This window comes from Phalacrocorax aristotelis, chromosome W, assembly GCF_949628215.1.
Source record: "Phalacrocorax aristotelis chromosome W, bGulAri2.1, whole genome shotgun sequence".
NCBI lineage: Eukaryota > Metazoa > Chordata > Aves > Suliformes > Phalacrocoracidae > Phalacrocorax > Phalacrocorax aristotelis.
The window spans coordinates 27,299,908-27,320,348 of record NC_134310.1 but is presented as its reverse complement, the minus strand read 5'-3'; the positions used below and the strand labels follow the sequence as shown (position 1 = coordinate 27,320,348).

Genomic DNA, 20,441 nt, shown 5'->3' with positions numbered 1-20,441 from the left:
GCCTCCACTGGCCGGAACTGCCGCCGCCGCGGGAGGAAGCAGGGACATAATGCGAGGAGTAACAGTTATCCTGCCTGTAGTGGGTGGTGGACTCCTATAAGTACGCTGTGGTCCACAAAACTGATTTATTTGTGCGTCTGAGCTGGACTGTAAGTGTCGTGGTTTAGTCCCAGTCAGCAACTAAGCACAACAGAGCTGCTCACTTACTCCCCTCTCCCCCATCCCACTGGGGTGAGAATTGGAAGGGCAAAAGCAAGAAAACTCACAGGTTGAGATAAGAACAGTTTAATAATTTAAATAATAATAAATTGTAATGAAAAGGAAAACAACGAGAGAGAGAAACAAAACCCAGGAAAAACAAGTGATGCAACTGCTCACCACCTGTAGGCTGACACCCAGCCAATCCCCAAACAGCGATTTCTGTGTCCCTGCCCCTGGCCAACCCCCCCCCCCCCGTTAACATACTGGACGTGACATCATATGATATGGAATATCCCTTTGGCCAGTTTGGATCAGCTCTCTTGGCTGTGCCCCCTCCCCTCCTGGCTTCTTATGCCCCTGGCAGAGCACAGGAAGCTGGAAAAGTCCTTGAGTAGTATAAGCACTACATAGCAACAACTAAAACATTAGTGTGTTATCGAGATTATTCTCCTACTAAATCCAAAACACAGCACTATACCAGCTACAGTGAAGAAAATTAACTCTATCCCAGCCAAAACTGGGGCAGTATCCAACCCTTATTCTATACCATCTACATCATGCCCAGGTCCCACACTTCCCAATGTATTCCAATTAATCACCACCACTTTTCCTGTCTTTTGATATATATACACACACACAGAGAAATCATTCCCTTAGTCTATGGGCCATCCCTCTAAAACATCCGTTGAGTTCATTTCATCCATGACTTTGGGCTCCATCTGTCACAACAGTCTTTCGGGGCAGGATAGATGGTGTGTGGTGTTGGACTGTTGCATGCCGAAGCCAGTTCTGGTTCCATCACCGCTACACTTTGCTCAGTTTCATCACAGTTCATTCTTCATTAATCTGGGAGAATCTTACTGTAATACCATTGATATGGCATACAGCAACCATAGTATGAGGTTGTTCCAGAAATGAGTCCTGTTGTCTGACTCAGTTCTCTCTGGGGTGCCATGTCGCCACAGGACTTGTTTTTCGAGACCCAGGATAGTGTTCTGGGCAGTGGCATGGGGCATGGGATAAGTTTCCAGCCAGCCAGTGGTTGCTTCCACCATTGTAAGCACATGGCGCTTGCCTTGGTGGGTTTGTGGGAGTGTGATATAGTCAATCTGCCAGGCCTCCCCATATTTATATTTCAGCCATCGTCCCCCATACCACAGAGGCTTTACCTGCTTCGCTTGCTTGATGGCAGCGCATGTTTCACATTCATGGATAACCTGTGCAATAGCGTCCATGGTCAAGTCCACCCCTTGATCACGAGCCCACCTGTATGTTGCATCTCTCCCTTGATGGCCTGAGGTGTCATGGGCCCATCGAGCTAGAAATAGTTCACCCTTATGTTGCCAGTCCAGATCCACCTCAGCCACTTCAATCTTGGCAGCCTGATCTACCTGCTGGTTGTTTTGATGTTCTTCAGTGGCCTGACTCTTGGGGATGTGAGCATCCACATGACATACTTTCACAACCAGGTTCTCTACCCGGGCAGCAATATCTTGCCACAATGTGGCAGCCCAGATGGGTTTGCCTCTGTGCTGCCAGTTGTTCTGCTTCCACTGCTGTAACCATCCCCACAGGTCATTTGCTACCATCCAGGAGTCAGTAGAGAGATAGAGCACTGGCCACTTTTCCCATTCAGCAATGTCTAAGGCCAGCTGGATGGCCTTTACCTCTGCAAAATGTCTCGATTCACCTTCTCCTTCAGCAGTTTCTGCTACTTGTCGTATAGGACTCCATACAGCAGCCTTCCATCTCCGGTGCTTCCCCACAAGGCGACAGGACCCATCAGTGAACAGGGCATATTGCTTCTCATTTTCTGGCAGTTTGTTATACAGTGGGGCTTCTTCAGCATGTGTCACCTCCTCCTCTGGTGGTATTCCAAAATCTTTACCTTCTGGCCAGTCCATGATCACTTCCAAGATTCCTGTGTGACTGGGGTTTCCTACTCGAGCCCGCTGGGTGATCAGTGCAACCCATTTACTCCATGTAGCATCAGTTGCATGGTGTGTAGAGGGGACGTTTCCTTTGAACATCCAGCCCAGCACTGGCAGTCGGGGTGCCAGGAGCAACTGTGCCTCAGTGCCAACCACTTCTGAAGCAGCTTGAACCCCTTCACATGCTTCAAATATCTCTTTTTCAGTTGGAGTATAGCGGGCTTCAGACCCTCTGTATCCCCGACTCCAGAACCCTAGAGGTCGACCTCGGGTCTCCCCTGGTGCTTTCTGCTAGAGGCATAACTATAGCAACTACTTGGAAAAAAAATCAGATTCTCACCTCAAAAAATCTTGAGACTGTGATACAATAAGGAACGAAAGCTGTCACAAACTAGGGGCAACACCTAATTTAGGTCTGGTCTGAAATCCAGAATTCAGCCTAAAGTGCCCAAGGTTCCTATATAGTGCATACACACCTAATAAAAGGTTCCAAACAGTTATGAGACGGACCACGGATATGTACAGATTGGGCTAATGAGGAAAGTTCAGGACAGGGGAGCATCTGAAATCCTGTCTGACCTCCTGCAATTTAAGTACCTGATGAATATCTGTGTAGGAAGCTGTCTTCACCAATGCAAGTAACACGGCCCAGCACACCCTCTGGATCGTATGGTCCACACAGAGCAAGGGGTTTATCTTGGGTGAAGGAAATGTTACCATTGGCTGTATAGTTTGAAGAAAAAAAGTGGATTACAGCATTTTCTCTGGAAGAGGGAAGTACGACTGTGCTGGCTTTGGTTGGGATAGAGTTAATTCTCTTCAGCGTAGCTGGTCAAGTGCTGATGGCACATTGATACTTTAGTTACTGTTAAGTACCAGCTAAGTGTTGCTAAGCAGTGCCTACAATAGTCAGGAACCTTTCCAGCTTCCCATGCTCTGCCAGGTGGGCAGGAGGCTGGGAGGGGCAGGGCCACAGCCAAGACAGCTGCCCCAGCTGGCCAATGGGATGTTCATTCCATACCATGTGATGCCATGACCAGTACATTAACCGGGGCCGTCTGTGGTTAGTTCTGGCTTGGGGATTGGTGGTGTTGGGTTGGTGGCTGGCTGCATCAGGTGCTATTTGTTTTGGTTGTTCATTCCCCCTTTGTGCCCCCTCCATGTTTTGTGTCTCTCATTGTTTTCCTTTTCATTGCATTATTGTTGATGTTGTTATTGTTTTATTTTAATTATTAAACTGTTCTTATCTCAAACCACAAGCTTCACCCTTCTGATTGTCTCTCACCATCCTGCTGGTGGGGGAGTGAGCAAGCAGCTGTGTGGGGTTGAGTTGCTAGCTAAATCACAACAGTCTCTTGGTGGCCAATATGGGTCTCAGAGGGTTTGAGATAATAACAGCTGCTGGTTACAGCACCATGTTCTCCTTTTTGCAGTAGGTGGTTGTGGTAGTGGAGGACTGTGTTCGTGCTCTTCCCTAAAAAGGTGTTCTGGAGCTTCTCCCTGTTCCAGTACAGTCTGAATCAGTCCATGGCAAATGGTAGGACTGTGTTTCCACCCCTGGGGCAGTCACTTCCAGGTGTACTGGACACCCCTCCATGTGAAAGCAAACTGTGGCCTGCACTCTGCTGCCAGAGGGATTGAGAAGAATGCATTAGTGATATCAGTTGTGGCATACCACTTGGCTGCCTTTGACTCCAGTTTGTATTGAAGTTGTAGCACTTCTAGCACATCTGGCACAGCAGCACTCAACGGTGGAGTGACTTCATTCAGGCCACAATAACCTACACTTAGTCTCCACTCTCCATTAGACTTCTGCACTGGCCATATGTGACTGTTAAAGGGCGAGTAGGTCTTACTGATGACTCCTCGGCTCTTCAGTCAGTGAATGAGCTCATGGATGGGAATCAGGGAGTCTCGGTTGGTGCGATATTGCTGCCGGTGCAATATTGTGGTGGCGATCGGCACCTATTGTTCCTTGACCTTCAGCAACCCCACAACAGAAGGGTCCTTCGAGAGACCAGGCAAGGTAGACAGCTGTTTAATTTCCTCCATCTCCAAGGCAGCTACTCCAAAAGCCCACTTGTACCCTTTTGGGTCCTTGAAATACCCTCTCCTGAGGTAGTCTATTCCAAGGATGCACAGAGCCTCGGGGCCAGTCACAATGGGGTGCTTCTGCCACTCATTCCCAGTTAGGCTCACTTTGGCCTCCAATACAGTTAGCTCTTGGGATCCCCCTGTCACTCCAGCAATGCTGATGGGTTCTGCCCCTATATAGTTTGATGGCATTAAGGTGCACTGTGCGCCGGTGTCCACTAAAGCTTTATGCTCCTGTGGGTCTGATGTGCCAGGCCATCGGATCCACACAGTCCAGTAAGCCCGGTTATCCCTTTCCTCCACCTGGCTGGAGGCAGGGCCCCTATAGTCTTGATCATGGCAGTCACAACTCACTTCCTGTAAATATGAATCACAAGTGTGTCTGTTAAGATCAGAAGGAAAATCAGCGCTTCTACTCCTCTGTCTGGGGACCTGCTCACTGGGAACTGGAGCAGCAGCTTTCCTGGAAGAACCTCCCTGAGTGACTGTTTTTCCTTGCAGCTCACTTACCCATGCCTCTAGGATCAAAGTAGGTTTTCCATCCCACTTCCTCATTTCCTCTCCGTGGTAATGCAGGTAAAACCATAGGGTGGCCTGTGGTGTGTATCCGCTCCCTTGAGCAAAGGGACGCTTACTCTTAATGGCTGAGATACTGGTCAGTAGAGGTGGGGATTAGGACATATCTTCTTTGAGTTGCTAGACCTCTTGGGACAGTTTCTAAATAGCAGAGATGGGCGAGGAGGAGATATTTCCTTCATATTCCCGGAATTTATCTATCAACTCCACCACTGTTGGTGCCTCGTCCTCTCTCCAGGGCATTACTGCCAATGAGTTTCCACGCATCAATGGTGTGCTCCGTACAAACTTCTGCCACATGGGTCATGTGCACTGGGCTTCATCTGGATCTTTGGATAACTGTTGATCGTCCAGGACACTATAAATCACCTCAAGCATGGCTAGTTCCCTCAGGTACTGGATACCTTTCTCCATGGGCATCCATTTTCCTAGGCGAAATACAATATCTTCTTTGAAGGGGTACCTTTCTCTCACACCTGACAGGAGTCACCTCCAGAGGCTGAGGGCTTGTTTCCCTTTTCCAATTGCTTTATCAATGCCCCCTTCCCCAGAAAGGGATCCCAGTTGTTTGGCTTCCTTACCCTCTAGTTCCAGACTACTGGCCCAATTATCCCAGCACGTGAGCAGCCAGGTGATAATGTGCTCACCTGAACGACGGCCAAAATCTTTTTGTATATCCCGCAACTCACTCAAGGATAGGGATCGGGTAGTTTCTGTTTCTTTTACATGTTCTTCCTCTTCCTCCTCCTCTTCTTGTGATGGCCCTGGTTCTTCATCATCCCGTTCTAAACGAGTTGACTTTCTCTTCCAAGATTCCTTCTTGAGTATAGGGGCAACTGATACTGGCACAGGTTGGTCCTCTGATTTAGCTGCAACGCTTGTCACCAGGGTTGGAGTAGCCGCAGCGCCTGTTGTGGGGTTTTGAGTGGCCGCAGTGCTTGTCGCTTTCCATGTCTTTGTCTTTTTAGATCCAGAGGCCTTCTTGTCCTCTTGGGGGTACTGAACAGTGTTAAATAGGGCTCGATAGGCATGGGCCAGGCCCCAGCACACTGCAGTGATTTGTGTCTCTGGAATTGCCAGGGTGACAACATACTTCCTCCAAATGTTCTACTAATTTTTCAGGATTCTGCACTTGTTCAGGGGTGAAGCCCCACGACACTGGGGGTGCCCACCATCTTAGGCATTTGCCCATGCTATCCCACATGCCCTGCCACTCGTAACTATCAAGCCTTGGGGCAGATCTCTGGATGATATTCTTAAATTGCTTATTAACCTTAGACAGAACTGACACCGTCTGCCAAAGCAATACCAGAAAATATATCTTAACTACCCAAGGATGTTCAAGATACTGAAAAGTTGTTGTAATGAAGGAGGAGATGTTATATAAGATGGTAGCTAAGGTGCCATTCTGTATTTCCTCCATAAAAAACCTCTCAGAGGAGGAGGTATAATTGCTAATTGTCTCCATGAGGTGGTACCTGAAGTACAGTAACAGCTTCCATGCAAGACCCAAATAACCAATAACGGTTAAAGCCAGTATTTTAATAATAAATCACAATGGGGTGCTTCTGCCACTCATTCCCAGTTAGGCTCACTTTGGCCTCCAATACAGTTAGGTCTTGGGATCCCCCTGTCACTCCAGCAATACTGATGGGTTCTGCCCCTATATAGTTTGATGGCATTAAGGTGCACTGTGCGCCGGTGTCCACTAAAGCTTTATGCTCCTGTGGGTCTGATGTGCCAGGCCATCGGATCCACACAGTCCAGTAAGCCCGGTTATCCCTTTCCTCCACCTGGCTGGAGGCGGGGCCCCTCTAGTCTTGATCATGGCAGTCACAACTCACTTCCTGTAAATACGAATCACAAGTGTCTCTGTTAAGAGCAAAAAGAAAATCAGCTCTTCTGCTCCTCTGGGGAATTGCTTACTGGTAACTGGAGCAGCAGCTTTCCTAGAAGAACCTCCCTGAGTGATTGTTCTGCCTTGCAGCTCACATACCTGTATGACTAAGCTTGAGGTAGGTTTTCCATCCCACTTGCTCATGTCCTCTCCGTGGTCACGCAGGTAAAACCATAGGGTGCCCTGTCGTGTGTATCCTCTCTCTTGAGCAAAGGGACGCTTATTCCTAATGGCTGAGACACTACTCTGTAGAGGCGGGGAGCAGGACATATCTTCTTTGAGTTGCTGGACCTCTCGGGATAGTTTCTCCACAGCAGAGACTAGTGAGGAAGAGATATTTGTTTTGTAATCCTGGAGTCTATCAATCACCTCCGCCACTGTTGGTGCCCTCGTCCTCTCTCCAGGACATTACTGCCAATGAGTTTCCATGCGTCGATGGTGTGCTCTGTACAAACCTCGGTGGACATTGTCTACCTGGACTTCTCCAAGGCCTTTGATACGGTCCCCCATAGTCTCCTCCTGGAGAAATTGACGTGTTATGGCCTAGACAAGTGGTCTGTGCAGTGGGTGGGGAACTGGCTGACAGGCCGCACCCAAAGGATGGTGGTAAATAGCTCTTTCTCAAACTGGCAACCTGTCACTAGTGGAGTCCCCCAGGGATCGATATTGGGCCCAATGTTATTCAACGTCTTTATAAGCGATCTGGATACCGGCATCAAGTGTAGCCTGATGAAGTTTGTTGATGACACCAAGTTGAGTGGGGAAGTAGACACTCCAGAAGGGAGAGCTGCTCTGCAGGGAGATCTGGATAGGCTGGAGCCAGCAAGACCCTTATGAAGTTCAACAAGGAAAAGTGTAAGATCATGCACCTGGGAAAACATAATCCAGGAATGCAGCACAGACTTGGATACACCTGGCTGGAGAGCAGCTCTGTGGAAAGGGACCTGGGGGTCCTGGTGGACAGAAAGCTCAACATGAGCGAACAGTGTGCTGCTGCAGCCAAGAAGGCCAACAGGATGCTGGGTTGCATCAAAAAGGGCATCGCCAGCAGAGAGAAAGAAGTCATTATCCCACTCTACTCAGCGCTTGTCAGGCCACACCTGGAGTACTGTGTACAGTTCTGGTCCCCTCTATACAAAAAGGATGTGGACAGGCTGGAAGGGGTCCAGAGAAGGGCCACCAAGATGATCAAAGGACTGGGAAGCCTGCCATATGAGGATAGGCTGGGAGAACTGGGTTTGTTCAGCCTTGAGAAAAGGAGGCTCAGAGGGGATCTCATCACCATGTACCAGTACTTAAGGGGTAGTTACAAAGGAGATGGAGACTCCCTTTTTACACGGAGTCACATGGAGAGGACAAGGGGGAATGGACACAAGTTGCTCTTGGGGAGATTCCGATTGGACACCAGAGGGAAATTTTTCACACTGAGGACAGTCAACCGTTGGAATAATCTCCCCAGGGAAGTGGTTGACTCAGCCATGTTGGACACCTTCAAGAGTCGTCTGGACAGGGTGCTGGGCCATCTTGTCTAGACTGTGCTTGTCCTAGAAAGGTTGGACTAGATGATCCCTGAGGTCCCTTCCAACCTGTGATTCTATGATTCTGTGATTCTGCCACATGGGTCGTGTGCACTGGGCTTCATCTGGATCTTTGGATGACTGTTGATCATCCACGTCACTATAAATCACCTCAAGCGCAGCTAATTCCCTTAGATACTGGATGCCTTTCTCCATGGGCGTCCATTTTCCTAGGCAATATACAATATCTTCCTTGAAGGGGTACCTGCGGCGAGCGAGGAAAGCAAGCAGCCAACTCAACGTGAGTGATAGAGCAAGCTTCAGCTTTATTTTTAAGTCACAGCGCTTTTATATGCTCTTGTAAACAAGCTTCAACAATTACTTCATATGGATTGCGACACCTCCTTAACGAACAGTCTATTTCTGTACTTCGTGCCTAAACTCCTTGTTCTTGTTTATCGTTTGCTCTCAAGGCCGAGAGATATCCCTGCCTTTCTTCTTTGCTCTCAAGGCCGAGATATCTCTCGCCTTTCTTCCTCCTCCTGGTGACTTGCAGATTCTCTGTAATTTCCCATCATCGGGTCTGATCGCTGTAATTTTCCATCAGCGGGTCTGACACCGGGTCTGTAGTCAAGCTAGTTCCATCGCGTACCTATAATCCTCCAGCCCGCTTTCTATCTCAAACAACTTATCATGGGACCCACATGTGGATTCAAGCCTATAGTTTCCCACATTTCCCCCTTTTTCTTTTGTTCCTTGAGAAAGGAACACGGCACTCATACTTCTTTCCATCATTCGTCGCATACATTGCGATATACAAGGAACACACATTAATACAATGATAAACAGTATAAATATCATTAGTCCCATCTGCAAAATACTCTTAATCCAATTGCCAATGCCCCATCCATTAAACAAGCTGTTAAACCAATGCCATGGATCATCCTCCCTAAGTTCTGAGACCCTCCTTCTTAAGCTCTCAATACTTGCATGTATTGATTCTGAGTGATCTGATAGATTCATGCAACACATCCCTTCAAATTCAGCACACCCATGTCCTTGGGCTAAAAGCAAAAAATCTATGGCTGCGCGGTTTTGCAGCGTAGCGTGTCTTACAGAGCCTACATCTAGTAATAAGTCAGATAACGCCTTTGATGTGGCATTTGTTTGCTTAGCTAGCCAACACTCTAGCTTGTTTAATGTCGTGAGGCTTTGAGCAACACCAACTCCAGGAGCCAAGAAGGAAGCAGCTATGATCTTTGCTGGATTCCAAAACTCAGCTGTAGAGTCACAGCTGTCCTCAAACTTATGAGTGCTCCTTTTGCTTCTCATCTTTCTATAATGTTGATAAATCATTGAAGTGTTAGGAGTAAGAAGTGTTAGGCGACCTATAGAGCAAGGCCCTCCCTTTATATGTGACGGGATGCCAGGCCAAGCCCGATCTCCACAAATTAAAAACAAACCTGCAGGTAGCGCAATAGGCATATTGCTAGAGCGTGATATATTTGCAGAGGTATAGTTACACCAAGCAGTGGCATTTTTATATACACTTAGGGTGGCATTCACAGGCCAAGAAAGAGACTGGTTTCGTTCCGTATAATTAAAGTATAAGCAAGCATCCGTTGACAAAGAACCCAATAGCTCAAGCTCTTGTGGCTCGAGATTAGTTTGAGGGCGATGGACTGCCCAACTGTCCCAATTATTCACACAATTCTGGGGAGTATCACAAAGGCTCCCTAAGTGTGGTGTATTTTGTGGTATCACTAGCGTCCAATTATCAACCGGCACTCCAACCAAACAGGTGGAGAAGGGATTTCCTGGCGATGACAATGATAGGCAGATGGAATCTTGGCCTGTTAGATTTTCCAGGGTAACCCATACATTCTGTTTTGGCTGGGGCGCTATGTACATGCCCTCGGTGATTCTTATCACGATACTTACGATGACTAACGGGAGTACTATTGATTTGTCTAATCCAGTCAAGGGTGTGCAATTCATATCGTCTAGAACCCTCTATTTCGTGGCCTGTGATAATTAAAACCTTATGTGTCTGTAATGGGTGATAGTAGCAACTGTCACACCACCTCCTAGCTCGATGGGTTCTTACCCACCCGCGCTGTTGACAGCTATGACACTGTCTTAGTACCCAGGATCGGCACTTATTACATTGGGGACATTCTATCCATATCCTGGCTACCTCTACCGGTGCAGTCATACGTCTTCACTGTCTCCTGTCACTTCGCAGATTTCGTTCTTCTGTTCATTAGGCATAGCCTTTACCCATCTACTGGGTATCCACCTTGGACCTGTGGGGGCAAGCACACACATGTAACCTCGACCAAAATATTTGACTTCTACGGGCCCTTGCCATAGACCAGTGGAAGGGTCTCGATACTTTACCATTACTGCCTGTCTTGACTCCTTCCTACCGTCATTTCCATGCACCCACGCAGGAGGGTTATCGTGTTCTGCAAATATGCATAAGTGATTTAATACAAACAAAACTTTTGCAAGCCGTTCTTGTACATCTTTTACGTCTCGAAATTTGTTTAGATATTGTTTTAGAGTCTGATGTGCCCTCTCAATTATTGCTTGCCCTGTGGGTGAATGTGGAATGCCCGTGAGATGGCGTACCCCCCATGCCTGTAAAAATTTCCTAACCTTCTGACTACAGTATGCTGACCCATTGTCTGTCTTAATCTGTGTTGGAGTTCCCATTACAGCAAAACAGACTGTTAAATGACGTATAACATGGACGGCCTTTTCCCCTGACTGTGCTGTTGCCCATAAAAACTTGCTATAGGTATCGATAGTAATGTGAACATATTTTAGTTTCCCAAATTCTGACACATGCGTAACGTCCATTTGCCATATTTCCCTGGCCTGAAGGCCTCTGGGATTAACTCCTAGCCCTATGCCTGGTCCGTGATGGCTGCAGGTAGGGCAGGCTTGTCTTCGGCTGTAGGCTTGTAAATATCCATTCCAACACCCTTATCTTCTCCCCCTTTTTCTTTTTGCACTGAGTAAGTGCACCCAAAATGTGAGTAGAACCATGGAGTATGGTGAGATCGATGGGGAGATTGGGGTCCAGCTGGTCTACTGCTCTCTGGACGATCTCGGAGCTAAGGCGTTGTATCATAGAGGTTTGTTCGGCAGTCGGTCGGACCGGCACGGCAGGGTCAGTGCCCTTTAACATAGGGCGAAGAACCTCCAAGTCATCATTAGTGATTCCGGCTACTGGCCGTAGCCATTGTAGGTCTCCTAACAGCCGTTGAGCATCATTAAGGGTTTTGATTGCTGTGTGTAACGTAAGTTTCTGTGGACTGACTTGAGAGTCACTGATGCGCCATCCGAGGTATTTCCATACTGGCGAACGTTGAACCTTCTCTGCTGCTATTACTAGGCCGTGTAGCTGGAGCTGTTGCTGTAAATATAATTCTTGCTGTGCCGAGAAGGGTTGTTGTTGCGCAAACAAGATGTCATCCATGTAATGGTAAATTATAGTGTCCGGCCATTGCTGCCGCACGTTTTTTAATGCAGCATCTACGAAAAGTTGACACAGAGTAGGGCTATTCTTCATGCCTTGTGGCAATACTGTCCATTCGAAACGTAAGTCAGGACCCTCTCTGTTGATTGCTGGTAATGTAAATGCAAATCGCTGGGTATCCTGAGGATGCAGCTTTATAGTAAAGAAGCAGTCCTTTAAGTCGATAATTAGCAAATGCCAACCAGCTGGTAACATGGCTGGATTTGGAAGGCCAGGCTGTAAAGCCCCCATCGCTTGCATTTGCTGATTTACTGCCCGTAAATCATGTAACAGCCTGTATTTCCCTGACTTTTTCTTGATAACAAAAATAGGGGTGTTCCAGGGGCTTGTTGACGGTCGGAGATGTCCTTGATCTAATTGTTCTTTTATTAATATGTGGGCTTGCTGTAGACTTTCCCGTTTGGGCGGCCACTGCCCGACCCATACTGGCTCTTCTGTGAGCCATGCTGATCTTCTGTGGACGAGTGTCCATCAAAGTGACATCTACTGCTGTTGCCAAGTCCAAGCCGAGGCTTCCTCTGGTGGCAGGTTGCAAATTGGAAGCTGGCCGGAGCTGCTCGGCACGACTGGTGGCGTGGTGACGGAGTGCTGGTAAGTCACTGGAGCTGCTATTGGTGTCTGCGCGCTGCGACTCTGGGCGCTCAGTTTCCCGTTTCCCGAACGCTGGCAGGCAGCTGTATTGTGGCCTTGAGCCTGGCAGTGTTTGCACCATAAGTTAGCTTCGCTGCACTGTCTCTTCATGTGTTCTGCTTTTCCGCAGCGGAAGCATCTAAAAGTAGCTGGCCCTCTGTTAGGGTTTTTAGCTGGACCCAATGGGGCGAGAGCGGCACAAACTTGTTGTTGAACCTGTACCATTCCCTGCCCAACTTCCCTCAATGCCTCAACTAACATAGCTTGAGGACCGGTAGGTACTCGACTCATGCGTTCAAGCATCACCTCAATGCCTGCGTCTAGGGGAAGTGTAATTAAAATACTTTTAGTAGCTTGGTTGGAGTTTTCCATAACACATTGACGCAGCAATGGGCCCTTCATAAACTCAGGTAAGTCGGTACGATCTAACGCTTCTGTAACTCGATCCACAAACGTGGCAAAAAGCTCTTCCCTCCCTTGCTTAATCGACATGTAAGAAGGGGTGATTGGTGCTGTTTTGACGCGCTGTAAGGTGTCCCTTGCTAGCCTCATTGATTCTCTTAATACATCAGGGCCTGTCTGCATTTGCATGTCTAGAGACGAGAAGGGTCCTATTCCCATAAGTTGTTCTACTATTACTCCTGCTAGTGGATCGTTTTGCTGGCGCTGGGTGTTTGCCGATCTATCGCATAGGGCGTGCCAGTGAGCCTGCCATAAAAGCTGCTGCGACTGTGTCAGTATGAACTTCATAATGTTTTTAATATCCTCGGGACAAAGCAGCCCGCTTCCCCAAATGTAATTTAGCATCTGTCTGGTTGGCTCACTGTGTACACCCGATTCGCTGACCGTACTTCTCAGCTGGTTCAAGATTTTCCAATCAAGAGGAGTATGGTGTGCGAATAAATTTTGATTGTTAGCAGGGTCCGGTTGATAGATGACAGGGAAAGCCTGAGCCAACAAGTCGGCGGTCTCTAGGTCCCCATTTTGTAATGCCTCTAACCCGATTTTCCGCCAGTCAACTCGGCTGTGCACACTAGGCACAGAACGGTGACTAGACGGGGTGCTCGGCTTATTTTCCTCCACTGGAGAAACTACATCACATAAATTTTCAATATCTTCACCTCCCTTTCCCAAGCTTATTCCTTCTCCGCTAGTTTCTACAGATCTACCAGGAGGAGGAGGAGGGGGAGGAGGAGGAATAAGGGGCCTTCGAGGTACGGTAACTGGGATCCCCGAGAAGGGAGGCGAAGGATTGCCTAAGCCAATTCCAATCTTTCCAGCATTGGGGTCACAGCTGTCTAGCCGATCAGAGGCGGCTGTTGCTAATCTTTTTTCAGTTTTATATTTTTTCATACAGTTAATCACTTCCCACCAAGGTTTCATTAGCTTTTTCGCTGTCTTATCGTCATCTATCACCAAGTCCCACAAACAATCACCATAAGCTCTCCACTCCTCTACTTCAAAAATCGACTCCGGTTCTTTAAAGAACCCTTTCACTTTGCCCACTGTAACTAGCCCTGACAAGTCTTTTAACTGACTTACTCCCCACTTTTCTAAAAAGCACTTTAATAATTCAAAAGCTACCTCGACCTCCATCGCCCGATGTGAGGATAAATCAGCGTCGTTTGTACGGCTCTCGCTCCCGGGTTAGCTTCAACTGTGGAAAGCGGATCCCCTCTTGAATTCCGAGGTTGGATCCAGGCCGGAGGGTTGGAACGTATCAGAAATGATGCATAAATCGACTCCTCTTTTGCCCCCTGGCCGCCGTCTGCCAGTGCGTCTCCGTCTCTCGCTGCCGTATCAGAAATAGTCCTTTTCAGGTCCCTGTTCGGGCGCCAGTTGCGGCGAGCGAGGAAAGCAAGCAGCCAACTCAACGTGAGTGATAGAGCAAGCTTCAGCTTTATTTTTAAGTCACAGCGCTTTTATATGCTCTTGTAAACAAGCTTCAACAATTACTTCATACGGATTGTGACACCTCCTTAACGAACAGTCTATTTCTGTACTTCGTGCCTAAACTCCTTGTTCTTGTTTATCATTTGCTCTCAAGGCCGAGAGATATCCCTGCCTTTCTTCTTTGCTCTCAAGGCCGAGATATCTCTCGCCTTTCTTCCTCCTCCTGGTGACTTGCAGATTCTCTGTAATTTCCCATCATCGGGTCTGATCTCTGTAATTTTCCATCAGCGGGTCTGACACCGGGTCTGTAGTCAAGCTAGTTCCATCGCGTACCTATAATCCTCCAGCCCGCTTTCTATCTCAAACAACTTATCATGGGACCCACATGTGGATTCAAGCCTATAGTTTCCCACAGGTACCTTTCTCTCACACCTGACAGGAGTCGCCTCCAGAGGCTGAGGGCTTGTTTCCCTTTTCCAATTGCTTCATGAATGTCCCCTTCCCTAGAAAGGGATCCAAGTTGTTTGGCTTTCTTCCCCTCTAATTCCAGGCTACTGGCCCTGTTATTCTCAGCATCAGAGCAGCCAGGTGACAATGTGCTCACCTGAACGATGGCCAAAATCCTTTTGCATATCTCACAACTCATTCAAGGATAGGGATCAGGTAGTTTCCGTTTCTTGTATGAGTTCTTCCTCTTCCTCCTCCTCTCCTCGTGATGGCCCTGCTTTTCCAACGTCTCTAAATGAGTTTACTTTCTCTTCCAAGATTTCGTCTTATGTATAGGGGCAACTAATACTGGCACGGGTTGGTCCTCTGATTCATCTGCAAGACTTGTCTTGGGGGTTTGAGTGGCCGCAGTGCTTGTCGCTTTCCATGTCTTTGTCTTTTTAGATCTAGAGGCCTTCTTGTCCTCTTGGGGGTACTGAACAGTGTTAAATAGGGCTCGATAGGCATGGGCCAGGCCCCAGCACATTGCAGTGATTTGTATCTCTCTGGAATTGCCAGGGTGACAACATACTTCCTCCAAATATTCTACTAATTTTTCAGGATTCTGCACTTGTTCAGGGGTGAAGCCCCACAACACTGGGGGTGCTCACCATTTTAGGCATTTGCCCATACTATCCCACATACCCTGCCACGCATAGCTATTGAGCCTTGGGGCAGATCTCTGGATGATATTCTGAAATTGCTTATTAACCTTAGACAAAACCAAAACAATCTGCCAAAGCAATACCAGAAAATATATCTTAACTACCCAAGGATGTTCAAGATACTGAAAAGTTGTTGCAATGGAGGAGGCGTTATGGAAGATGGTAGCTAATGTGCCATTCTGTATTTCCTCCATAAAAAACTTCTCAGAGGAGGAGGTATAATTGCTAATTGTCTCCATGAGGTGGTACCCAAAGTACAGTAACGGCTTCCGTGCCACTGCCTCATGCCTTCTCCATGGTCATGCTGGTAAAACCATAGGGTGGCCTGTGGTGTGTATCCTCTCTCTTGAGCAAATTGACACTTAATCCTGATGCCTTGAGGTACTGGTCTGTACGGGTGGGGAGTAGGACATATCTTCATTGAGTTGCTGGACCACCTGGGACAGTTTCTCCATACCCGAGATGAGGGAGGAAGAGAGACTTTGTGTTCATGGAGTTGGCTAGCCACTTCATCCACCGTCTTTCCAGGTCATTAATGCCAATGAGTTTGCATGCGACAATGGTGCACTCCGTACAAACTTTCACCACATGGGTTGTGTGAACCTCACTTCATCTGGGTCTTTGGATAACTGCTCATTGTTCAGGTCATCATAAATCACCTCTAACATGGCTAATTCCCTCAGGTACTGGATACCCCTCTCGATGGTGTTCCACTTGCCTGGGTGACATACATCATCTTCCTTGAAGGGATACCTTTCCTTCACACCTGACAAGAGTTGTCTCCAGAGGCTGAGGGCTTGTGTCCCTTTTCCAATAACTTTGTCAATGCCCCCTTCCCTAGAAAGTGACCTAAGCCAAAATATCCCTTTGGCCAGTTTGGGTCAGCTGTCCTGGCTGTGCCCCTCCCAGCTTCTTGTGCACCTGGCAGAGTATGGGAAGCTGAAAATGTCCTTGACTAGTGTAAGCACTACTTAGCAACAACTAAAACATCACTGTGTTATCAACAGTATTCTCATCCTAAATCCAAAACACAGCACTATACCAGCTACTAGGAAGGAAATTAACTCTATCCCAGCCAGAACCAGGACAGCAAGGTAAAGCCCATGCCCCCCCAGGGCAGGCTCAGTCCTTTTTGCAATCTGGATCGGTGTGTGGCCCATCTCCACTCCCTCCCTGCTTCCCCCACCTTTGTTTCTTTCCATTGCTTGCAGCCTCATCTGGCAGTGTTTTTTTGCCACCAACAGATCCGTCCCCCTTCTGGAGGTTTTTTTTTCCCTAGAAAATATTTAAACTTTGTATTTTCTTTCTTGTTTATGTAACTCAAACCTCATTCCCATATCTATGATTTTTCTTCTTTCAGCTCTGCCCCCCCCACCATGTGTGTCTCCTTCTTTCTCCCTGTGATCTATCTTGGGCAATACTGTATCACACGGGCTCTGTAACATAGCTTTTCAGGTGTAACTCTACAAGGCCATTGTTGTCAAAGCCAAAACACTGAGGCTTTTTTTTTTTTTTTTGCAAGGCCATGTATAACTGTAGCCCATATGGAAGTTCATGTTTCCTTTTGCTCTTCTTCCACCTCAGTTTTGGTTTTTTTGTTTGTTTGTTTGTTTTTTGCTTTAACTTTGCATCTTCTTTTATGTTATCAGGCACCCCCATGGAACTGCTTTCCACTCGCTGTTGAACACACTCTTTGTGCTCTCTTTGGTTTTCTCAGACCTTTTCTCCTGTAGTGATATTTTGCATCACTGAGGTACTTTGTTTTGCCCACTCTAAGGAGTTTGGTGGGACTAATCTCATGATTATTGGAACTTGTGTGTCTGGCTCCAATGACCACTTTTGCCATGCAGAAAGCCAAGCAGTCTTTGCAGGGTTTGGACCTGCATTGCATAACAGGGTGCAGAAGCAGATTTGTGGGGGAGACAGCCTGGTGCTCCCATCAGTGCCGCATGTGCTCACTGAGCAACGCGAGAGGAGAAGGCATGTTGCTCCACAGTCCTGCCCCCATCATTACTGCAACCAAATGGAATGGATCTCTTGGCATCAGCAGAAATATTACTGACCTTGCCATCTCATGCTGTATTTTAATGCCTTTTAAATTGGTTCTTCTCTGGAATATCCTCAATAAACTATTCCCTCTGTTCTTGTTTCTGTAAGACTACATTAATACTTAATTTATCCTTCTGTATTCATTAATGTTAAGGCTCCCATGTTAGTAATTTCCAGAGCCAAGGCTGTGCTTTTCATGTGTGTTTAAATTTTATTTGCTCTCATGATATCTCTTCACTACACTGGAGTTAATTTGTACAGAAGATTTTGTTTGTTGTTAAAATTGAGACTTTTGTAATTAGTGAGAATGAATAATAAACCTGAAATAACTCCATCTGGTGGTGATAAAAGGTTTCAGCGAGGTGATGATTCAAAAGGTTCTGCTGAAGAGCAGCCCATGCCTCCCAGCAGACTAGCATCACAGCTGAAAATTAGAGGATGATCAAACAGTTATAGAGGATGGGGGTGGGCTGCAGAAATTTGGTCCAGCCTATCTGTAAAATTGGAAGAGTGAATCGGTTTGCTCAGAGAAGAATGAGAAAAAGCCTGTATTACTGTATCTGAACAAGTAAACCTGGTATCTAATTCAGAAGGAAAAGAACAAACCAGACTGGGGGGGGGGAATCTGGGGAGGAATTTGGGGAGGACAGAGATCATTCTGAACTAAAAAGAAAGCTTATAAATTTATTGCAAGATGAAATTGGCAGCGTACCTGTAGCAAGAAGGAATAGAGTCAAGATGAAAAAAAAAGTGAGTCACTGTGGGCTATTGAAAGTAAAAGCAATCAATACTTCAGATTTATCACAGTCTGCCATCAACATAAAAGAAAGATTTCAGAATTACAAGGCCAATTGATTACAAATGTGCAAAATGTTATAATAGGCTGAAATACTGAAGTGAAAATGAATCACAGAAAGATTATTCTAAGACAGAAGTTGTAGAAAGTGTGGTCCCAGCTGTCAGCCTGGGATTAACTGGGCTGGAGATATGATCTCATATTCCCTCATGTGAGATTTTGAAGACAAATTATGCTGAAAATCACATCACTGAGTTGTATCAGGAATCAACTGAAGCAGTTCAAGAACTACAGTTTAAGGGATTCTCTAAGATTTGGTTATGTCATGGTTTAGCCCCAGTCAGCAACCAAGCACCACAGCTGCTCGCTCACTCCCCCCCTGGTGGGATGGGGAAGAGAATCAGAAGAGTAAAAGTGAGGCAACTCGTGGGATGAGATAAAGACAGTTTAATAGGGAAAGAAAAAGCTGCGCACGGAAGCAAAGCAAAACAAGGAATTCATTCACCACTTCCCATGGGCAGGCAGGTGTTCAGCCATCTCCAGGAAAGCAGGGCTCCATCACGCGTAACGGTTACTTGGGAAGACAAACGCCATCACTCCGAACATCCCCCCCTTCCTTCTTCTTCCCCCAGCTTTATATACTGAGCATGACATCATATGGTATGGAATAGCCCTTTGGTCAGTTGGGGTCAGCTGTCCTGGCTGTGCCCCCTCCCAGCTCCTTGTGCACCCGGCAGAGCATGGGGAGCTGAAAAAGCCCTTGACCAGTGTAAGCGCTACTTAGCAACAACTAAAACATCTCTGCATTATCACCACTGTTTCCAGCACAAATCCAAAACATAGCCCCATACTAGCTACTATGAAGACATTTAACTCTATCCCAGCTGAAAGCAGGACAGGTTACATTTCCTGGAACAAACAGCAGATCTTAAAAAAACCAAACTTTACATCAAAGAAAAAGTATTTTAGAATGCTACAATACTATTGACTTGTTTTCTTTAGTCCTTTTTGTGTAATTGCATCATGGGCAACATAAACCTAAAACTGGATTTACTTGTAGCTGAAGAACTTCTGTTGAGAAATGAAATAGATCCAAAGCCTGTAGTACTGAAACAGAGTGTGAGCTTAGCGATCATCCTTTCAGTTCTGAAAAAGGGTGAAACTTAGGATCTCTGAATCATCAAAGAATATACATTGCTAAAGCAAAGTTCATTAGCTGCACAGAAGCAGCATAGGAATGGAAAAAGACCATTAAAATGGTTACTCATTAAAATTGTCTCCTAAATTATGTGAAAGTTTAAAGGCAGAAGAATAACAAAAGTTGTTGTCAAAGTGCCAGTGGAAAAGCTCTCCTGAAAGATGTGGCCAGTGCTGCATAAGTAATAACAGGGTACGTTAAGAAGAGGTGTTAAGTTAGTATCGTATTCAGGAAACAAATCACAGGTCATAAACAAAAGTGATCAGGCTAAAGTGAAGTAATATTTGCCCTGTTTGCCAGTGACCACAAAGAGCACATTTTCAATGTATTTTCAGGCAGTGAAGGTAATCTTCCTGATATTCAGAGTCTCTTTAGGAAACGTTTGTTCAAAAGACTGCTGTATTCAACAGTCAAGAAAGCAGAAGTATATGGCACATCAACAGGGCACCACAGGGAATAATAATGTTATAATTCCTAATGTAGATGCTCCAGGACATTAGGGGGAAAATGCTAAGTTATTTGGAAAAATATGCATATATGTTAGTAATCTAATGAAGGAAAATAGCAGCATTACGGGGTACAGGAGCAAAAGTGTTTTGAGATATATGAATGGAAAAGTAACCATCTCTGAAAGTCTAGACATAAGACTCACTAAAGAATTCTTAACTTTTGAAGAGATACTAAATATATAAGCATTGAATGGGAGTCCAGGAAGATCGAACTTTTACAGTGCTGTTTTCATCTTGTATATTACAGTGTTGTACCATGTACTGGTGAGTTGTATGGAGTAATAGACTTCAGTGTCTAGGAAGAGATAGAGCTCCTCAGCAAACAAACAGCGTCCTTTTCTCACCATGCCTGTAACTCTTAAACTCAGCAACCCAAAATACCTGGGCTTCAAGCCACATCACAAGCCTTTCATGAACTATGGGATGTCTCTATAACACCCCACAGAGGCCAA

The 20,441-nt window shown here is 46.4% G+C and overlaps 1 long non-coding RNA gene across 1 annotated transcript in view; it reads left to right on the top strand.

Moving 5' to 3' along the window:
- LOC142049855 (uncharacterized) overlaps positions 1–20,441 on the top strand; it is a 704,768-nt gene that overhangs the window by 96,813 nt on the left and 587,514 nt on the right. The window lies entirely within an intron of this gene.